Here is a 23496-nt window from a genome sequence, read left to right on the forward strand (position 1 = left end):
ATGCACATGGCCTCCAGAATCCCAAAGACAACACTGGTTAGCACCAAACACCAGCACTAACGCTACAGATAAACTTTCTAATTTTTACTTTAACACCCCCTATTCTTCCTCTAAAATCTCAATTTCACTGATGCTATGAGATTATGTTAGGCCCAGAAAGAAGCTCAGCCATTTGCTGCCATTCCCTATCTCTGCAGAGATGCCTTCTGTGGGATTTAGTCCACTGGCCTATAGCATAGTCCAGTCTGTTGCTGAGAGTTCCTCAAGGTGCAGCCAGACCATGATCCAGGATTGTCAACCTCTTTATTCTCTGCATTGAACATGCTCCTACTACACAAGAGGGGAGGGACTCATGAGCAGATGACCAGCATCAACGTTTGCTTCATCTTATCTCCAGTTACATCATCTGGCCACATTTATCTTGTGGTCAAACAAACTTATAAGGACCATACTGTCCATATTTTCCATAAACACATGCTGAGTTGGTGGCAAGATTATGATTTATACTTCACTACAATTTTTTAATTCAGTTGTGTCGCTTTAAATTTCAAGTTTGGTAAGATAGTTTTAAGTTGTGATTTCATCATGCTTTTTGAATACCTTCCATCCCAGCCTAGTGTATTCTGCTTACCTAACTAGCAGACCTTCTAGGTCCTCATAAAATTACTGGTTAAAATATTAAAGCTGAACGCGGTGGTGTACACCTGTAATCTTAGCATTTGAGAGGCTGAGGTAGAAAGAATTTGAGGCTAGCCTGGGCTACATAAAAACTGTGAGGATACACAGCAAGGCTCATTCTATCTCAGAAAAACAAAGGTACAAATAAATAAATGAGTTGAAGATGGTGGTTTATGCCTGTAGCCCTAGTTTTCAAAAGAAAATGAAAAAGCAAGCAGTTTTTAGTAGGACATTGCTGAACACAAAACCCAAGGGATAATGAGTGGAGGTCTCTCAATAAAGACAAAAAACTGTCCATCTCAGCTACAAACCTATATATTGTTATTATCATCAACTAAACATATCACTCTCCTACCCATAGCGTGATTCTGAAGATGATTCTGGGATCCTAATATTCTTTAATGGTCTTGTAGATTTTTTAAGTTAACCTTTTTTGGAAGAAAAGCCCTACCCTAAAAGTTTCAATTGTTGGCTTTTGAAAACTCTTGAATATTCTTAAAACAAATAAACATTATAGCAGCTTTACTCATAAACTGGGAAAAAATTAAATCAGTCCTTCTGTGCACGGAATGGTTAAAGAAACTACAGTATACATGTGCTAAAAGTGCTATAGCATCATGAGATGACATGGAGGAAACTTAAACCATATGATGGAGTAAAAGAAACCAGCACATGAGTGTGACCAGGCTGCCGGGGTCACACTGAATGGTCCACATGGGTGTCCTTCTGCAAAGGATGAAACTATAGAGACTGAGAAACTCAGTGGGTGCTAAGGTTGTGGGGAGGAGAGAAAGCTGATGCATAAGAGGACAACCAAGAGTAGACATCAAGAGTATCCTATGTGACAGTATGATGGATAGCATGTGTCCAAACCCACAGAATGTACAACAGCAAGTGTGGCCCCTAAACTGTGACAGCTTGCTGGTAAGGCATTTTCTACAGAGAGCAGTGTTGAGACAGAGGGTAGGTGGGATACTTTGGTATCTTCCACTTTGCTGTGAACCCACTACTTCTCCAAAAACTCAAATTTATATTAAAAATATCCCAACTCTGTGACATTGCATCCATGGTTCCAAAATTAAACCAAATGACTGAGAGTCAGTATGGAGGGATGCTCACCACTGTCCACACCCAGCCCACATAAGCTCTGGGACTCATTAACTCCATTCTCGACACTTCTCTGATAAGTCAACACCATTGTCAAGAGCTTAGAAGTTACACAGATTCCAGGCTGCTACATACGTGTTCCAACAAGGTGCCAGTAGAAGGCAAATTGCCCAACCAAGAACACTACCAGTGTCACAACAACCAAAATACCACCAAAGACTTTCTCTTCAATAACAGTTGATCCTTAGAGTTCTTTCACAGTGACTAGTATCAACTCCTCGACATCCCTTCTTTGTTTCTTGGACCTGATTCCATTTTCTGGAATCAGGCCAGGCTAGACCATTATTACCCACTTGTTTCTCATGCTGGCACTTCTATGATTTTGTTTTGTAACAAGGTCTGACTATGTAACCCAAGCCAGCCCTAACCTCAAGGTCTGTCTGCTCTCCCCTCCCATGTGATGGAATTGTAAGTATGCACCATCATGCCTGGATCTACCTTGGTGTTTTGAAGATCCTGCTTTCTATCTACTCCCAAATAAACAACCTCAGTTCCATTAACTGTTTCTGTTAGGAAATGGCTTCCAGACTACACATAATAGCCTGGCTACCTACTATCAATCCAAGAGTGTCTTACAATATCCATAGGGCAGAGGGCTAATGAATCAAACAGGAATTAAATATCAAGAAGTAAGTAGGAAACACATCCACCTGAGACTCAAAAATCAACAAAGATCCTCAAGGTCAACAGGCATCTCAGGAATCACCTGAGCCTCTCTAGAAAAGCTCTGAAGACTAACACTGGCCCTGAGAAAATCAGGTTGATGCTCCTGGGTGTGGACAAAGGATACAAGCAGATAAATCTGCAAAGAGCATTGTGACAACTGACATAAAGTTCATACAGAAAGATCAACCTTCACCATGACATCTGAATCTTGCTTTCTGCTTGGAGAAACTATGGAAATACAGATTTTCTTTGTCTATAATAAATCTCACTTCAAATGTAACTGAAGGGGAAAAGTCAACACGAGGCACTTCTCTTTGGGGTGATGTTTCATCTGGGAACCAATTATCACCAGGAAGAGTGTTTGAGAATTAGGGAAACTAACCTTTTCTAATCCGCTGTCTAATAGAAAGTTCTCTGCAGCCAATCAATAATGGTTGTGGTGAAGAGGCCCGACAGAAGTCTCTCTCTTCGCCTCCACATCAGTAATTAAACCCAGTTTAATGAGATTGCCTGAGAGCTGGGTGTCTGAGTGCAGAAGCAGACAGCAGCAGGGAGTGAGAGTGGCTTGCAGCAGGAAACAGATCTCCAAGCTGAAGCTGCTAGATGTGAGTCATCCCAAGCCTCTCCAGAAAACATGAGATGTGGAACTGGAAAGCAGATGTCGGCTTCCATAAACAGGTAGCTATGGTTACCTGTCACAGTGACCACGAGGAAAGGAAGAAAAGTGTGGGGGGAAATCTATGGTGTTGTCTTTGATCTGCTCCTTCCTCCCATTTTGGAGCAAATTCCTAAATCTCACCATTCTTTTCTAGAATGCTGTTTGAAGCTTGGGTTTGGACTCCAGACATTACTCAGCCTAAGGGGAGTTTGATCCTTCCCCCTTGAACAAGACTCTTCACCTAATGAGGCCTTGGCAGCTTCTGCTGTAAAATGGGACAGCGACAGCAAGCATCTCTAGAGAACTTTCTACAATAGAGTGGACCTTACATAAGGCAAAGCACAGTGATGGACTGATAGAATGAGCACTGTTTGGGGGCATTAGTGTCCCTCAGATCTCAGTCATTCCCTCCAGGGAAGAACAGCCCACATGAGGATGCTGTCAGGTGGCTGAGTTGCAGAGTGGGAAGGACTCAACTGTACTTGTCAAGAAGCAGGTGCCAACATCGACAGCCACCATAGTCTAAAAGTGGTAGAGCAAGCAAAGAATGACAAATTGTAAAACTATTTGCAGGACCCAGGCAAAGTAGGTCTCTGGGAGCGGAGAGTAGAAAGAAGGAGATGAGCTGTCAATACAGATTTGCCCCCTTTCCTTTAGAATACCTCCACTGTGGGGAAATGAAACCTTAGGGTCCCAGGGCCCTCCAAAAGGAACTATTTCTTCAAAATGTGAACTTTGGAAGGAGAGGCAGCCTCTACCAGGTTACCTGGAAGAGCTGGAAAATCTCAGATGCACCTCAGCATCTGGGGGTGTTGGCACCCCCGGCTGGAGCCATATGGCTTGCTTCATGCTACACATAAATTACCTTGGAGCACTTAAGCTAAACAAAAGGGTGTAAAAATAATTCTGCATTTTAATAAGAGACTCCCCTTCCCAGAATCGTTTCCCACCAAACAGAATCTATCTGCATAAGCCAGTGCCAAATGCATCCCAGCCAGCCACTCTGTGATTTAAGATCAGCTATTTCTTGTCTCCATCCTCCATAATGAAGCCAGTCACATTTTATTGCCAAATGGCCCTGGTAATGCCTCTGTAACTGCCCATCCAAGGTGCTTCTGCTTTCGGGAATAAAGAGCGAATCTGAATTTCACCAAGATAAACTCGTGGCTCGGTCAATACATCGAATGGTTATCGTTTGTACCCCGCACTTTATCTATTTTTAGGCCTTCTTCCTGAAAGGAAATAAAAATGTATTACCTGCATGTAGAGAAGCCAGGGCCTCGGGGAGAGGAGCAGCATCTGTGTACTGTTTTCTGGAGGGCAGAGATGCAAACACTGCAAGGCCCTCATGGCTGGTGGAGGAGGACGCAACAGTGACAAGTGGGAGCATGGAGGCGGGGGGGGGGGGGCAGGGGGGGCGGGAGACAGAAGACGGGAGTCCCTGCCTGTAGCCCTAGCCTAGAACGGGATAGGCATTTTGCTCAAGGCTGACCCTCAGCCCTGCAAGCAATTCCAGTGAAGGAACTGAAGACTTGTAGGGTTGTTTCGTTTGAAATCTTTGCTAGAATGGTCTCTAGTTCTATTGAGAAGCTCACAGTCTTCTATTTTTTCATGTGGCCTGTCACTCAGTTTCACACATGAAGTAAGGATGATGATCAAATAGGCAAAATGTCAACCCTAGAACAAGCCTTCAGGGGCTAAACACAACTCACAAATATCTCTGTCTGTCTGTCTGTCTGTCTGTCTGTCTCTCTCTCTCTCTCTCTCTCTCTCTGTCTCTCTCCTCTCTCTCTCTGTCTCTCTCTCTGGCTCTCACTCTCTTAAGCTATGTTACTCTTGCTGTAGCTTTCTGCTGGCACTCTCGTATTCTCTTGCTCTGGATCATTTTCTCTCTTTTTTTTTTTTTGTGTGTGTGTGGTTTTGTTCTTTTCAGGCAAGCTGTTACTTTCTATAGTCCTCAAACTCAGCAATATTCAGGGCTTAGCTTTTCAAGTGCTACAAACTTCTTGGGCTTTCTTTCTGTCACTGACAGAATATGTGATATACATAATTGAAGCTCGTGGTCTGAGAGGGTTTCTCCTTGGTGAGTTGTCCCCACGCACCTACGAGGACATCATGGCACTGGGAGCACAAGGCAGTGAAGAGCTGTTCCACTCATGGCAGACTGAAAGCAGAGAATTAGTGAAAAAAGAAAGTGGGCAAGGATAATGTGCATACCTCACTCATGGACCCACCCCACTTCTGCTAGCTACGCCCGCCGTACCTCCTAGAGTTCCACCACCTCTAAAAATAAGTGTTACCAAGTTGGAACCAAGCAATTAAAATGTGAGCTTGTGGGGGCATTTCATATTTAATCCATCATAAACACCAACATTTGAGAAAGTGGCTTCCCTGTTGGCTGAGGTTCTGGAGTGAAAAGGACCAGAGTACAGTCATCAGCCCACTCAGGATGGGCACAGAACAAAAGTGACAAGATCCACCCGTGTGTCTCATGCTGCTGAGACCCAGGGGATGCCAGTACTACAATTCCAATGCTGGGAATTTTTCTTTCTCTGGGAAAAGCCTGAATTGCTAGTGCTCAGGACTCTCCAGGAGATGGAAAAAAGAGAAGTTTATATTTACCTCCTATCTGTCACTCACACTGATTTACACTGGATCCAGTCATACCTGAAGCCTTCATTACCCACTTTGAATTTTTTGAGTTAATTGAGTGCTCTGTTATCAGAGTCAGCTTGAATGTCTTCCTGTCACTCACAAATAAGAGTCCCTAACATTTTGAAAAAAAAAAAAAAAAGAACAGTATTTCTCAAATAGAACTTGTCAATAGCATAGGGGTCTCCAGTATTTCTGTAGGAAAGGCTCAACATAGGAAAGGCAGGAAATGTGTGTCTGGCCTGGCACGTTCTATTAAAAGAGACCTTTCCCTTCCACACTGGCCTTGTCCAGAACTGCTGCCATTCTCTAGATAAGGCTTTGCAAATTCGACCAGCAGGAATACTCTTGGCATTTCCCTTTAGGATGAGCTAAACACAATCCCTCCTTCTCCTCCCCTGGTGCCCTGCAAGGATCATATTTGCCAAGGCTTTTAGATTTTAGTAATAATATCGAGCTTCCAAATGCTTCCATCCAGTCAAGCCCACATCACCTGAGACATGTTCCCTCAGAGAACCCAATCACTTCACAATCATGTCCACCCTAAAGTGGCCCCAGTGCCTTGCCTCTGGACTTCATAGGGAGCTAAGTAGCCAAGAAAGGGCACCAACAGAATGAGGTTAGAAAAGTAGACTTAGAGCACACCCATGGCTCCTTCTGCATGGTTTTGAAGATAACTTTTAACCTCCATAAGCCTCAGTTTCATCTGTGAGGCAGGGTGGCCTCCTTCTAGTTCTTCTCATTGGTTCCCAGCACTTGACTTGTACCCTCAGCCCAGGCTTTCTTGGGATTAGAGCTGTCTTAATTCCCTGCTCAGGCAGAATGCTGACCATTCACCATCCCTTCCTGACTACATTATCTTGACTTGACCATCTCAGATGCCTTCAGGGCTATAGATAAAAAGGCTTGCATTGGATCAGTGCTCAGAACTCAGCTGACCTTGTGGTCAGGATGACTTAGAGCAGGGAGAAAAATGTCAGACCCTGAGACATTGGATCAAGATACATTCACAAAACAGGGAAAGGGGCAGCTATTGCTCCAAAGATCTTGGGGAGATGTTTAAAAAATCAATATAAATCAATGCAAAGAAATACACAAGTTGTTTTTTTGTTTGTTTGTTTGTTTGGTTTTTTTTGTTTTTTTTTTTTGTTTGTTTGTTTTTTTTTTAGGATGTAGGGCAACATCCTAAAGGCACGCAGAAGGACCCTGTGAATCCCTGGTGGTGCATGATGGAGAGGAAGCTGCTGTATTGAGAGAGCTCTCATTTGCAACCACATTATAATAGACATTGTTTTTGTTGCTTGCTTCCTTCCCTGTTTTTCTATATTTTATTGTTATAACCAATCTCTTTATCAATAATGGATTCTTTGATGTTTGTTTTTTTAAAAAGAACAGCAAAATCAAGTATGTGTTATGCTATTTAAAAGTGGACCCCTTGACTAAATGGGCACACAGCATCTATGCAAGGACAGAGTGGAATGCAACAATAGGTAGGTTTACAAAGTGCTTACACACAATTAGTGGATTATGGCCACTGGGTGGCACAGCATTGGCTGTGAAATAAGGCTGTCACATTATTTCTCAGGAGACAAGCTGCTGGAGATTCATAATAAGCTCTGAGTGGCTGAATGAATACCAGTGGGCAGACTTAGTCCTGCAATGTGTGTACCTGCAAATGCCCATGGCTGAGACTGTAACTAGATTCTGGCTCCCCATATGGAGAGCAGAGAGTAACAATAGACACATCCACAGGCTTTCCAGGACAGAGAGCTAAGAAGGAGGTCCAGCAATCCCACCCACTGGATGGGGCTTTGCAAGTGAAACTCAGGGGCTGTAAACCCATACTCTCTATTTGTTCTGTGTTTCTAACTGATGGGTTGAGCAAGGGTCTTGTCTTTTCCATTCACAACCACATCAGCACTTACACAAAGATAATCAATACTCACTTACTGAATTGGTAGGTGGAATATAAAGGCAACAGATGATTTACAATGAATCTCCAACTTATTTTGAAATATCAGAATATCTTAGGAAAAAAGAAAACAGTGAGCTGGGGCCAAGAAATCAGTTTCCTGAATAGGAGGGCTATTTTCTTCATTGTATCATAGTCCCCATGCCTCTCTACTGCCTTACACATGGCCCAGTTCATGTCTATCCATCAATTGCCATCATACAGGCAATCTGGCTTCTTGATATGATCTATGCTTTTGTGAGAATTCTCTATTATTGGGAATAGAGTAGGCAAAGTCTGAAGTGTATCTATCCTGAAGAGTCAGAAATGTCATTTGAACTGTGTCTTAAGATAGCTGGGGTCTTTTTATGGCCAAGTGTATAGAGGGTAGGGGAAAGTAACTTTCAAAAGCTCATGAGGTCACCTTCTTCTTCCTTTACTTTGAATATCCCCAAAGTATCGAGTATGAGTCTTTCAACAATGAAAATAATCTAGTCCAGTTTTTCTATGAAGCTCTCAAGAGACCTTACCCCACAAAAATGATTTACAAATGATAAGTTAGTTATTATAACATCACATCCCAGTAGGCTATTGCCTGCAAGCAATGAATAGGGAAGAAATCAGGTGGGTGATTTTGCTGATCAAGAAAATCAAATAACCTCATACTAAATTAGCCAAAGACTTTACAGTATTTGACAACTCTTCCAAGTGCCCCTAAAGCAAACGGGGTGCTCACTGATCAAAAAGAAAAATGACTCCTGAAGTGTGTATACCTGTCATGATTACAGGAAAACCATCACACTTGGCTCTTGTAGACATACTTAAGCATATGAATATCACTGACATTTTCAGTTTAAACAATGGATTTCTAAGCTACAAAGACCGGGTTTGAGACCAGAGTCTGCCATTTTCCACCTGATCATTATTAATCTCTCATCCTAAGCCTGATAATCACCTACACTTGCCACACATGTGGAAATTAAACAACAATTGTGGGATTCTGGATTGAATATTAACAATGGAAGACAAGCCAGAAGAGTTACTTTGTTCCTTTTGCCCACACTGTAAAAAAACAGTAACCACAAAAACTGGTATGGACAAACCATGAAGGAAAGATGCATTTTTCTCATCATTTCAGAGGTTTGGTTCAGCATGGCAAGAAAGAAGTAGTGGAGTAACATCCAGACAGGAAGCAGAGCAAAGCTACCATAAGAAGGGACCATGCCCAGATGGGGAAACAGCCTCCAAAGACACATCCCCAGTGACTTTTCTTCCAACCAAGTCCCACTGTTCACAGCTCCATCACTGCTCAATAGTCTGTTTAGATTCTGAATCATTCAATGTTTAAAACCCTTCATTAAGTCAGAACAGTCATGATGTAATCATACCCGAAAGCTCTCAAAAAAGACCCACCCTGAGGCACCCTTCTTGTAACCTAGGTAACAATCTTAATCCGATGGTCTTATTTAGGGTTTCTATTGCTGTAAAGAGACACCATGACCATGGCAACTCTTACAAAGGAAAATCATTTACTTGAGGTGGCTTACATTTTTAGACGTTTAGTCCATTACCATCATGGTGAAACATGGTGACATGCAGGCAGACATGAAGCTAGAAAAGAAGCTGAGAGTCCTACATTTTGATTGGCAGGCAACAGGAAGAGGTCTGTCTCACTGAGCATTGCTTAAGCATATATGAGACCTCAAAGCCCACCTACACAGTGATGCACTTCCTCCAACAAGACTATACCTACTCTAACAAGGTCATACCTCTAAACAATGCCACTCCCTTTGGGAGACATTTTCTTTCAAACCACTGCACCTCCCAAGTTGAACATGAATATTAAGTGTCATAGTCAGTGTTTGGTAGATGTTAGTTAAGCTGCTCTACAGAGAAATGATGTGAATATAAGCCCCAGATCATGCAATGAACTTAATGTATGTCTGTGCCTAGTCCTATACAGACTGTTCTAGTCTACTGCCTGTACACAGGCAGTTCTCCTAAAGCCCCAGGGTAAGAGAGCAGTCTATGGAAACTCTACTTAGAAAAATACACAAACAGCTATGACCAGATCACTTAACAAACATGTACAAAGAATATTGGGATCTTAGAGGACAGAAGTACTCTGCCAAGGAGAGTGTCAAGTTCACAGAGAGGCAATCTCTATCGATAGTTGGATTACTGGTTGCTTGGGGCTGAGAGTGGGAATGCAGATTGATTAGAAAGAGCACAGAAGAGCTTGCCAGGGAGGGGAAAATGCTCTAAACTGGATGGGAATAGTAGCACCTCTCAATTTTCTAAAAATGCTTGCAATAAATGAAAATATTTCATGTAAACCCTATCTCATGAAAATTAGCAGATGGGACATCATTTGATGCCTTCAGGGTGGATATTGTACAGGGAGACAGGATTTTATTTCCTGAGGAAGAGTCTGGCACAGGAGTAAAGGCTGATAAAAGGTTGAATTCATCTGATCAGAAGTCAGTGTCGAGGCAAGAAAAGGGAAAGATGGAAGCTATGGTGAGAGATGGGGTGAGGCAGGGGCATGCTGTGGAGAGGTATAGCTCTGCATCACCCATGCCACAGCAGTGGCCAGCCTCAGTTGCTTGGCATTCTATTGCTCACTTTCATGGCAGGCTTTGGCTTTGCAAAAGACACATCCGAGCTGACGTTTGAAACCACAAATCCCCTTATAGGACATGAGAGCGGAGCGAAGTGTTTGATTTCTCTGATGCTTCCCTTGTCGAAGCGTCCCCTTCACTGGTACTTAGAGGATTTGCAGCTTCTTTGCTGAACCGACACAAGAGGTTTTTCTGCTTAATCCCCAGATCTTTAGAGTTTGGGCTGCATTTGGCTTGTGTTTCATGAGCAGCACAATGTAATCTGTGACACTGAGTTTCGAGCTTTGGAACGGGGAATGAGCTAGGAGAAATCAAGGTGCTCAAAGAGCCTTTAAAGATGAGAAAGCCAAGGCTGAGAGCGGTGCCTCTCAGAGTCTCTGGCAAGGTCACAACTTCCCTTCCAACTGTCCTATCTTCTACTTTGTAGGACAAGGTTACACTGTTTTACACCACTGTCTTGGAATCTGGTGCGTGGACCCCTGGCCCTCACCTAGGCCAATTAGACAGGTTCTCCTGAGTTTAGAAGTGAAGACTATTGCCGGGCGGTGGTGGCGCACGCCTTTAATCCCAGCACTCGGGAGGCAGAGCCGGGTGGATCTCTGTGAGTTCGAGGCCAGCCTGGGCTACCAAGTGAGTTCCAGGAAAGGCGCAAAGCTACACAGAGAAACCCTGTCTCGAAAAACCAAAAAAAAAAAAAAAAAAAAAAAAAAAAAAAAAAAAAAAAAGAAGTGAAGACTATTAATTATTATTGGTTGGTCATGGACCCTTAACCCACAGAGGAATAAGAGCTATGTTTTCTAAAATACTAACATCTGTTCCACAGAATGATAAAAACTGACTCCCAACTTCCATTCTCAACTACTACCTGGCACATAAGTCTCATCTTTTCACTTTATCCTAATTCTGGGATGTATACAATGCCTCATGTGCAGAAATTAAGAAATTCTGCTATGTTCTTAAATCATGTTCAAGAGTGGCTTTTACAAATCATAATGAAAAATTGACATTAGCCCCTGCTCTCCCACTGGACTAGGATGTTCATCATCCAAGATGGCAGACAATAACTGTGTGATCAGTCCATACAACCAGACAGAACTCAGATGGCTGTTTCCAAAGCAAGTCTACTTCAAGTTCAACTTAAGAGGCTTTATTTTTAAAGATTTACTTTTTGTTTATGTGTATGTTTGTGTGCCTGAATGCATTTATATGCACCATGTGTATGCAGCACCCAGAGGCTGGAAGAGGGAAGCAGATCCCCTGCAACTGTAGTTTCAGGCAGTTGTAAGTAGTTATGTAGGTGCTAGGAACTGAACCTGGGTTCTCAGCAAGAGCAGTAGGCACTCTTAACACTCAGCCATCCCTCCAGCCCCAGGGGTGATTCATTTTGTAATAGATGGGAAGTGTGTAGCATAGAAATCTGAAATACAGAGATAGATCAGGAAAAGAAGGTAGGAATCAGACACAAAAGACTTTCTATGAAGTAAAGATGTTGTAAAGATATGTCTTGCTTTAATGATTAATATGTAAGAATGGGTAAAACAGGCAAAATGCTTAGAACAGTAGTGCCTGGTACAAAATAAGTAGCAGGTACTGTTAGCAAGTGATACTAATTATTACTAATTCCAAGTGCAATTGAAAGTACTTGACAAAATTTTTAACAGAGGTGTGACATCAGTCCCCCTGGATGTGGAATAGAGAACAACCTTGTTGGATATCAGAGGCACTTGGAAAGCTGTTGCTGCCTTGAAAGTTAGAGAAGAGAGCATCTTTAGCTGCACTGGCATCATTAGGTATGTAGAGAAGCTGATAAATCTGAAAGATATTCAGGAGATTAAGTAGGACATGGTCACGGGTTGGTTGTAAGAATAAATAAGCAGATAGTTCAAAGTTGACTCAGATTTTGTAATGAACAACTGGATGATTGGTCATGTTGTTTTTCTTTATTTTAGAGATTATAATCTAATTACAACATTTATCCCTTCTCTTTCCTCCCTCTAAACCTTTCTATATGCCCCTTGCTGCTAGCCTTCAAATTCATGGCCTCTTTCTTCACTAGTTGTTATTGCATGCGTATATGTATATACATATATTCTAAAATATAACCTGCTGAGTCCATATAATATTACTTCTATATATTACTCTTGGCTGGTCATTTAGCACTGGACAACCAGTTAGTGTGCTCCCCGCTGGGGAAGGCAACCTCTCCTACTCACAGCTTTCCTCAGTTGCCTGTAATTCAGTATGCAGGGCCGAGGCCTTATGAACTCTTCTCTATCCATTTTGGCACATTCATTGGTGTCATCCCTGTTCAACTCATAAATGGGCAATAATGCTTATGAGACTTTATGGGCATAACTTCTGACAGATCCCCTGATCTTCTGGCTCTTAACGTCTCTCTGCCCCATCTTTTGCAATGTTCCCTGTGCCCTTGGTATGGGAGTCTTTTCTAGATGTATCCATTGAGACTACACTCCATAACCGCATTTTGATTGGTTGTGGTTTTGGTGGTGGTGGTTTCCATCTGCTGCAAAGAGAAGTTTCTTTGATGAGGGGTGAGGATTACACTTACCTGTGGGTAGAAGGACAAATGTTTAGACTGTTGTTAGAGATTGCACTGGTTTAGTAATTAGTGGTTGTAGATTCCCCTCAAATAACCATCAGTTCACTAGCACTGAGTAGTAAGCTAGGTTTCTCGTACCAACCATGGTCTTCCTCTTTCTGAGTGGTTCTTAAGCCCAATCAGAGAGCTGTTGGTTACCACCAAGGTGTGCATACCAGTGCTGCACCTGTAGGGTTTTCATGCTGCACTGATTATTGATGTGGTTCACGTGCATCATAGCTGGATAGGGTTGTTAATTGCCTCTCTCTTTTGGGAGCTCACATGGTGCCTTATGGTACCATAAAAAACAGTCTTCAGGGGGCAGGTGTTCAGGTCATTTCTATATCAGTGGTTTCCAGGCAATGCTTCTCAAGTGCAATAGGGACTTACCTCTAGGGAAGGTAACCTAAGGCAAGAGTAATAGGCTGTATGTTTGGGGAATCTCTTGGACTGTCCTGGCCAACAAAAAAGAAGGCTTCTCATAGCTGGTGCTGGGATTTTGTGGTCACATCCTTTAAGCAAAATCATTAGTACCAGAAGAAAACTAGAGGATATGGGAAAGATTATGGCTTCAGTTTTTAGGTACAGGGAAACCAATGTAGATTTGAAACATCACAGTAGAGATTTCAAGTGAGCTCTTGGATATTAGTGTCTGGAGCTCAAAGGAGACCATTAATAAGGCACTTTGCAAGCCATCCTGTTCAGAGTTGAAGCCACTGGTAGGCATCAGCTACTTCAAAGAGAGTGTCCAGGTCACATTCCCAGAAAAAGGCCAATGGAATCCACTTAGCCATGATGGATGTGACAGTTTACCTAGAATGTCCTCCATGCCTCCAGCACAGCTCAATAAATATTTACTTATTGAACAAACAAATCAATCAATCAATTCATGAATGGGATTGGAAGCTAGAACTGCACAACTGGCCCTTCTGTAGCAGCAGAGAGAGAATCACTGCCTGCAAGGAACTTGTGTTTCCTGAATCTGAGGCTCGGAGACTATTCTAATTGTTTTTTGAAAATAATGTAAAGCCAGAAGTTTCAGATAACAACAACATCTTGAAGCCTCTCCAGAAAACAAACACACAAAAAACCTAAAACAGTTTTAGAAATATGTTCACCATAGGTCTGCCAACATTCTTTCCTCTGTGAGAGAAGCCTTAAGTTGAGCACAACAGAATCCCCTTGAGCAGTCCCTGTTTAGTCATCCTTTGAAAAAATGTGACAGGCCATGTCCTGGGCTTTCCAGTGTGGACATACAAAAACAGAAGAGCCAGGCAAGCTTGGCTGAAAGTTTTTATTGACCTTGGTTAATAAGAAGATAGGATACAGCCTCAAGTATTGTACACATTCTCTAATTAACACCAGCTTTTCCTCCCAAGTAAAAGTGTCCACAAGGAACCCTGCTACCTCCAGTGAAGAAAAACCTGGGATGTGCAAAAGCTTCCCAGAATGTCTTATTTGAATTTCTCTCAGCATATGGGTTTGTGCAGTACTGGTTAAAAACATAGGAAGAAAGAGGAATGAAAACAAGATTGCTAAACTTTATGTGGTAAAGTCAGTTTTAAAAGATGCTCTATTCATCAAGCAATTATAGTTTTATCACAGAAATTTAAATTAGGTTTCAGATGCCTGGCACTCTCACAGGCCCTGCAAAGGAAAACTGTCCAGTGGCCCTATGCATCTGCTATAGATGAGTAGACCAGGGTAAGGCACAGACATTTTTCATATGTGATGAGGGGATGAGTCATCATGGTCAGTAAAGGCCTAACATCAACTCAACTTGGTCCTGAGTTCAAAACTTGGCTTTGTGACTTATTTCCTGATCACCCAGAAAAGACTGTTAAAATCCTCTCCATTCCAGCTTCTTCATCTGTGAGTGGTATATGAACTGATTGCTAAACGCTTGTGAGCAGAGTGGTTGGGGAGTAACTCCATAATGTGCAAAGCTCTAGGCCTACCCCCACCACCACTGCCCCATGGACAGAAACATCTGAAAAGCTTTTGAAAGCACAGCTTTCTGGGAATCATGTTCTAAGACTGGAATAGGTAGATGTGCATCCTGAGAATCTGCATTTCCAATCAGCACCCAGTGATGCCAGCATATTGTCCCCAGAAAGTACTACAGCAAGGACCCTAGTTAACAGCTGCCATCCTTTCAAGGACAGAGGTACTCAGGCATGAAACATCCAGGGCCACAGTAATTTCTCAACAAATATTTGTTGACTTAACAATCCTCTCTTGAGGACTTTCCGTCTTATTTTGATGGCCTGTGCCCTGGTCGGTTTGGGGAGTCTATATTAAAATGCCATTTTGATGTTTAGATCATAAACCACAGAAATGTGTTCACTGCTCCAGGGGCTGAGATGTCCAAGATCAAGGTTGCAGCAGATCCTGCCTCTCATAAGGGCTTCCTTCCTCACCCAAGATGGAACCTTCTTGCTGTGAAGCTGCAGGGTGGAAAGAACAAGATGGCTCTCTGAGGTGCCTTTAATAATAACATTAATCATGAGAAATTGCCCATGGTCCTGCTTCCAAATACCACCATGATGGTTATTAGAATTCAACATATGAATTTGATAGGGACACTATCATTTGAATTATTAAGGGCCAATTGTCAGAGAAGTGGAAGCCAGAAGACTTGAGTGGAGGAGGCAAGAACAGCAGAATTCACAGACTTGCCCCTAGCCTTTAAGTCAACACTTAGCAGAGAACTCATCAGCAGGATCCAGGGAAACAAAAACCAAGGCTGACATTCCCTGAGTTAACATGTATTCACGGAGCTGGAGTAGGTACCACAAAGCCCTCTTACCAATGGGTAACAAGAAAAGCAGATTGTACAAGCTTCTACTTTTGAAAGCTCCTCCAGTCCCAGAAAGGGGGAATCCTACTGCTTCCTGCCTTCCGGCTCTGCCTGTGTTTCCTCATTCTCTGCCTTCTTTGGTGATGAGGGAGGAGTCATCACACTCGGTGAAAGCCTAACACCAACTGAACTTGGTCCTGAATTCAAAACCTGGCTTTGTGACTTATTTCTTGATCAGCCAGGAAAGATTATTAAAATTCTCAAATCACAGCTTCCTCATCAGTGAGTAGTATATCCAGGATGGCCTTTTTTTCCAAGAATAATGGGTGTAAAATTGCAAGATACAGTGACTGGCTCAGTATATATGTGTGCAGATTCTGAATCTCTTTACTCAACTTCAGACAATGCTGGAAATTTAAAGATGCAGTTAATACTTTCATTCTTCCTTCATCAACTACACAACTGTTTGTGAGCATTGGGCATCGTTCTGGGTATGAGTATTTGGATAAAGTAACAGACAAGAGTGACAAAGTGTTTTACTACCAGAAAGCTGACCTTGAAGCAATGGGTGCAATAATCATAAAGATTATGGTAGAGGGTACAATATTATTAGAATCTGGAATGGCTGGCCATAAATGTTCATAAGCTATGCTCATTCAATTCACTCATTTTTTTGTATATAGCTTTTCTGGATGGAATGTGTTAAGAGGATTAAAGGAAACAATTTTAGAGATGGCAGCCTAGAAAAACACAGCTATATACAAACACACACACATACACACACACAAAAAAAAAAAAAAAAGAAAGAAAAGAAAAAAAAAGAAATCCCTGAGGGAAGTGCAGGAGTAAAGGAGTTCCTGGGATTGGGAGGGTTGAAGTGCTTGAGGAATAGCTAGAAACCCAGGATATATAAAGAATGAACAAAGCAAGCTTGGTATGAGATGAAGCAAAAACAGATCGGGCTTCAGAGAGGAGTTTTGGATCTACAGGTGTGTGTACTAAGAGTATGAAGTATTGGGGACTGGAGAAAAAGATCTACAGTTAAGAGTGTTTGCTGCTCTTTCAGAGGACCTGGGTTCAGTTCCCAGCCTTCAGTGGGTGGATTACAACCTCCTGTAACTCCAGTTCCAGGTGATCTGACTCCCTCTTCTGGCCTCTGCAAGCACCTGCATGCACATGGTACACACGCATACACACTAAATATGTACACGTAAAAGAGTGTAGCTTATCAGGAGCCAAATAGGAAGCTTTAGTTTACCTTTAGGAAAACATAGCATAGTAGAACTCATGAGGGGCCAGAGTAGCTATTGACTGGAAGTCTTGTGTTATGGGAGCAAAGGGGAGGCAAGGGAGAGGCAAGGAGCACATATGAGATTATGACAAGAGTCAAAACAAGATTTTACAGGAGCGTAAGACAAGAAAGATGATTAAAACCAAGAAGAATCAATCACCCAACATTGACATGAAAAGCAAGGACCTTTATGGGAACTCAGAGATAACAGAGTAGAAAAAGAAAGTCACCTGTCTGTGCTCCAGCTGCCTCAGACCTAATGCTCCTCTTTATGGTTGTGCATCCTGGGGCTTTGGTGAGAGATGTGGAACTAGGTTTCTCCCTCGTGTCCCGTAGATTCACTTCTCTGTGGGCATGTTCAGGTGTGCACACACACATGCACAGAGATGCCATATGTCCATATCAAGTGCCTTCTCTGGATCACTGGCCACTTCAGCTATTTTTAAAATTTGTACTTACATGTACATGTGTGTTTCTGTGTGAGTATGGGTGTCACCTGCATTGACTAGAACACAGCATCAAATTCCCTAGTGCTGGAATCATAGGCGGTTGTAAGCTGCTTGAGGTGGATGCAAGAAACGGAATTCTGGTCCTCTGGAAGAGCAGCAAGGGCTCTTAACTATGAACCATCTCTCTTATATCTCCACCACCACTACAACCTTAGTTTTTGAGCCAGTGTCTCTCACTAACTCCAGAGTCAGTGGTTCAGTCAAATGAGGCAGCCACTGAGCCCCAGGGATCCATCTGTCTGTCCCTTACCCCACAGAAGTATCATCGGCAGGACATTCAAACTCGGGCCCTCAGGCTTACACAGAAGGCACCTTACTGACTGGGCCATCTCCCCAGTCACCCGCGTTTCTTGATTACTCGCTTACATATCTCTTTCAATGTGCCTCCATGTCTTTCTTTGCATCTTCTCAAATATGGATTCTTTCTGTCTCAGTTCTCCAAAAGCCAGAGGACACATGCATGACCCCATGTATCCCACCTCCTGACAGCACCCTGCACACAGGGCTACCCCACCTCTCTTAGCACAGGCATTCTTTTGGCTTTAGTCATCCTAACCCATCCTCCAGATCATTTTGTTATTCTCATCCTTCAAACCTGGGTCCTCCCTTTCTTGATGCCATCTTGTAATTTTTCAAGGCTCAATCCTGGGCTTTTTCTCATCCGACAGTATCTTCCTAAGTGATGCCACCAAGTCCTGTGACTTAAAATTTCACCCACTGCCAGTGACTTCTTAGGTTATCCTACTCTCCAGTCAATACACAATGCACTTTGTCTTCTACTCTACTTAAGCCCAATCAGCATTGCAGACTTAACATAACCAGACAATGCTATGTCTTCCCCCACCCAAAGCCACCCTGTCCTCTCCACTTAGTCCTATGATAACTTTTGAGATGCACTGTAGACCTTTAACAATAAGGAAAATTCCTGGAAAACTCAGAAAGATCTGATAATGTGTTTTTCAGTTACTTTTCACACCAAGGCAACAAAACACCCAATGGAAACCATTTATTTTGACTCACAGGTTTCAGGCAGATTTCAGTGCTGACAGTGGGGATGGTTCTGTCTGTGGTGCAGAAGAGGCAGAAGGTTGTTCACTTGGTGTGGACGGGAGATAGAGCACAGGTAAAAAGCAGGGTGGTTTATACCTCCGACTGCACACTTAACTTATCTGTTTCTGCCAACCAAGCTTTGCCTCACAAACACTCCACAGTCTTCAAAACAGGACACAAGCTGGGGACCAAGGACTCAAAACATAATCCTGTGGGTGAAATTTAACACCATTCAGCCTCATTATTGCAAGAGGATAGTTCATAATAGGAGGCCCATAGGTGCAGCCATTACCTGCCCAGCTGGCTTAGTTCACACATATATAATGCCAGCCTGACATCTGTTGCTTCGGAATAGCAACTTCTAGCCCAGCCTCTTCTTGCACCTCTCTCATCCTAAAGCAATCTATAGTTGATTCACACTGGCTTTCTTCCCCTCTGCCCCACAACTAGTTCACTCTTTACCAAGCTTCCCTAACTTTCTAGGTTTCCATCAAATATTACTTCCCATCAGCCCTATTGCCAGCTCCCACTGGCACTGTTCATGGCATATATTCCTCCACACATCCTCCAAGTTCGGTATACACATGTGCCAAACAGTATGAGGCTATTTGTCCTCATGTAGCCCTTAACTCCACATGCCCATTATCTACGGAGTTCATTGTTGCACACCTGGTACCCAACACACATCAAATAGTCAGTAAGCATTGGTGAAACCGAAATTAGTGGCCAAGTGAATGACATCTGTTTTATTATATCTGGAGTCGGTTTTATCTTCGAGAACATAGAGATAATAGGATGCAGTCTTTTGTGTACATATTATTTGATGGATCAAATAAAATTAGGAGGCAGCATTTTATTAGACATCTGTATAGAGGTCCCATGCAACAAATGTGTGTCAAATTGAATTGTTATATGTTTGCAGAAAGACAACATAAGAGTCCATGTCAACAACTAGGCCCATCATCAATGTTCTCACTCACCTTATCTCAAAACCTGATCATAATAAGGTTCTGAGATCTTAAAGTATGTAGTTTGGGGTGAATCAATACATCTACGGTGGAGGGCAAAAGATGTTTCACCCTGAACAACTTTCTACTTCTTACCTGTTTGTTTTATTTTTTGAAATGCATCTAAAGTTTATCAATAAAGGTGAGGTTTATTGCTTGAAGGTTTGATCAGCAAAAGGAAACAACTGCAGGTAACAGAACTGTATCTTCTCCCCCAAAAGCCTAATAATTTCACATATCGACTTCACGTTACAGCACAGATCAAAGGGAAAGTGAGCAATGATGGGTAGATACACAGCAGGTCTGTTGGTCAATGGAAGGAAGCTCAAGTTTGTCCAAAAAGGCTGAGAGCATCACCTCTGCTCAGCCTCCCCACACAATCCATATCCGGTCTGTTAGGGAAGAGTGGTGATCGTATGTATTCTCATTGAGACCCAAGGATATACCAGAACTGGGGTAGGGAGCCCCACTTAACGTAATGGGTGAAATGCTTACATCTTCTCAGAGATGCTGAGAAGGAGGCTAGCACAAGTTAAACATTCTCACCAAGGTCATAGGACTAACAAATGGTGGGTAGAAAACAATGACAGCCATTTTAAGAAAATATTCAAAGGCTAGAACAAAGCACAAGAAAGAAAGAAAGCAGTCAGCTGTGGAGCACTAAGCAAACCTCTGATAGCTTGCAGTGGAAGCTTCGTGGCCTCATGCTACATGTATAACATAATGGCAAATGGACATGTGTTTCATAGACAGATAGATGCTGATTCAAATTCTTCTCTGTGTTCATGAGCTATGTAGTGCCAGAGATATGCTAAGTAGCTCTGTGGTGATGGTCAGTGGGTCACATGCCATAGGATTGTCTGGCATGTCACAGAGCATAGTTTTCTGGTTCCCTCCTCTCTGACTAAGGAAGTAATAAATACTATAAAGGTGTGCCGGAAAAGCTGACAATCCTGATCTATTTCCTTTCCTAAGCAATCACTACATGCCAGTCACCTAGCTGAGCCCTTCTGGTGAGGTGCTTCACCTAACCCTCCCCACAACTGGTTTCTTTCAACAGCTCATGCAACGGAGGCTCAGAGAAACTCAACAACTTTCTCTAACTTATAATGGCACCAAGGCTCAAACAGGTGTCATCTCTGTCACCCTTTGTTGTTGATTTAGTCTCACTATGCAGCATGGACTGGTCTTGAAGTCATGATCCTCCTGCCTCAACCTCCCAAGTTCTGGGAACCAAGCCTCGTTTAAGCTGAAGCCCACACTACTTCAGCACAGCATGTCCTGCAGCTCTGACTATATTCTGGGCCAAAAAGAATTGCAAAAGTATAGGCTTTATTGTTCACATCTTCAAAGGGGCGTTGCCTACCCAGTATTCTCTTCTGCAAAAGTAACAGCAGTGTTGAAGGCTAGAATATCTCGGAGACATCTGCTCAGATCATGTAAATCTCAGCCTTTCTGATCTGATATGATGATGGACAGGAAATTACTAGAGGTCCACTATCATGTGTGGGAATTTCTGTTGGTGTGAAATCTGAACACATCCACAGATATGGAAGACTTGAGATTTTCATTACATGCCTGTACTTTCCTCCTTGTGCATTGGGAGGAAAGGGGCCAAGAAATGAAGGAAAAGGCAAGTAGTTTTCTTAATTTTAAAACAGAATTCCTAAGCAGATGTGTCTGTTTCCTACTCCAGACAGGCCCTGCTCCTCTGCCACTTCAGAGAGGCAGCAAACAGATCGATGAGGCTCCTAGCTGAACCTACTCCAGGAGTCTTGCGGACTATTGAATATTTGAAGGGCCTGGGCATCCATGAGGTGAATACAAAGAATGAAGAATTTCAAGCTGAAGAAGAGCTGTTCTCAGCCACTGGCTATTTCTTACCCCAGAGGATGTTCACCATGTCTGGAGTCATTCTAGGGTGCAGTGGATCGGGCTAGGGGTGTTGATGCAGGATCCAGGGTGAAGGGATTACAGTAAGATGCCATGACGCATTGGACAACAATAGACAGCCACCACAGACTGACATGTTAATGGCTCCGACTGAGAAACCCTGCTTTAGGGGGAGGGCATCTGGTTTTGTTTAAGAACCTCTATCTTTTGAAAAGCAAACTGCTGTCAACCTGTCAATAACATGCTCTTCCTCAAACCAAATCCTTTAGATTGTTCTCCTAATCAGCCTGCATGGTTCCCTAGCTCCTGTGCCCAATCCTGGCTGCCCATCTGCCCATCACACCAGACCTATGGAGCCAGTGAGAAGCCTGAAGCCTTCCAACACATGCCTCCCAGGAACATACCGAGACACTTATAGACATGGCACACATAAGCTATATATACTGCACATAACTCAACATATGTATACATTGTGTATATATATATGTATGTTTGTATTAAACATAATTTCACAACACAAATGCACACACACACACCATATACACATACATATCATACATATATATCCTCACACAATACATAGAGTCACACACCAACATATACACTACCCTCACACATGTATACACTACACCTGCAAACAGACACATCACACACTACACACACATATATTTCATACACACATAACACATCTCATGCACATTAACACACAGCCATACCTACACAAATACCTCATGTTCATTTATATACACCCCACACCTACACATATATTCATAACTCAGACACATATGCGTATATGACACACACATATAACATACATAGCATGCCTTCATATTCTCTTTTCTTTCATCCTGATAACTTGATCCTTTCCTTTATCCCTAGTGTGGTGGTTTGAATAGGAATCACCCCATAGGCTCATATATTTGAATGCTTGGGCATTAGTTGGGTGGTGCTACTTGACAAGGATTAGGAGGTGTAGCCTCGTTGGAGGAAGTGTGTCTCTTGGGGTGCTTTGAGGTTTCAGAAACTCAAACCAGGCCTAGTATCTCTCCTCCTGCAGCATGTGGATCCAGATATAGAACTCTCAGCTCCTCTCCAGTGCCATGTCTGCCTGTGTGCAGACACGTTTCCTACCACAACAATCAACTAAACCTCTGAACCATAAGCAAGCCCTAAGTCAGTATTTTCCTTTATAAGAGTTGCAGTGGTCATGGTGTCTCTTCACAGGAATAGGAACTGACTAAGACACCATGTAAAAGTTTATTTCCCAAGGTTTATCCATGTCACTTCTATAAACCTTTTAAAAACATTTACTCTTTAATCACTCAATAAAAGGATTAAATTCCTTTATATGCAAGCACATGGATAAGACTGAATAACATTATGCCAATGGAAGGAAATAGGCATACACATGTTTTCACACATATATGGAAGCTAAAAGTTAATCTCTGGGCTGCGGAGATGGCTCGGTTTGTAAAGAGTTTGCTCTGCAAACATGAGGACCGGAGTCTGAATACCAACAGATGTATGCAGAGCCAGCCACAGTGGTACACATCTGTAACCCCATCACTGGGGAGGAAGAGACAGGCAGATCCTTGGAGCTTACTGGCCAGCTAGTTTTGACAGATGAGGTGAGCTCCAGGCTCAGTGAGAAATTCTGTCTCAAGAGAGGAAAAAAGGAAGACACCCAGCATCAACCTCTGACATCTATATGCACATGTGTGGTAGTTTGAATGTAATTGCCCCCCCATAATCCCATAATCTCATGGGGAGTGACACTATTAGGTGTAGCTTTGTTAGAATGAGTATGGCCTTGGTGGAGGAAGTGTGCCACTGTGGGGGCGGGCTTTGAGGTTTCGTGTACTCAGGATACCACCCAGTGTGTCTGTTGATTTCCTGTTGCCTCAAGATGTAGCAGTCTCAGCTCCAGCACCACCTCTGCCTGCACACTGCCAGT

This window comes from Peromyscus eremicus, chromosome 1, assembly GCF_949786415.1.
Source record: "Peromyscus eremicus chromosome 1, PerEre_H2_v1, whole genome shotgun sequence".
NCBI classification, from domain to species: Eukaryota; Metazoa; Chordata; class Mammalia; order Rodentia; family Cricetidae; genus Peromyscus; species Peromyscus eremicus.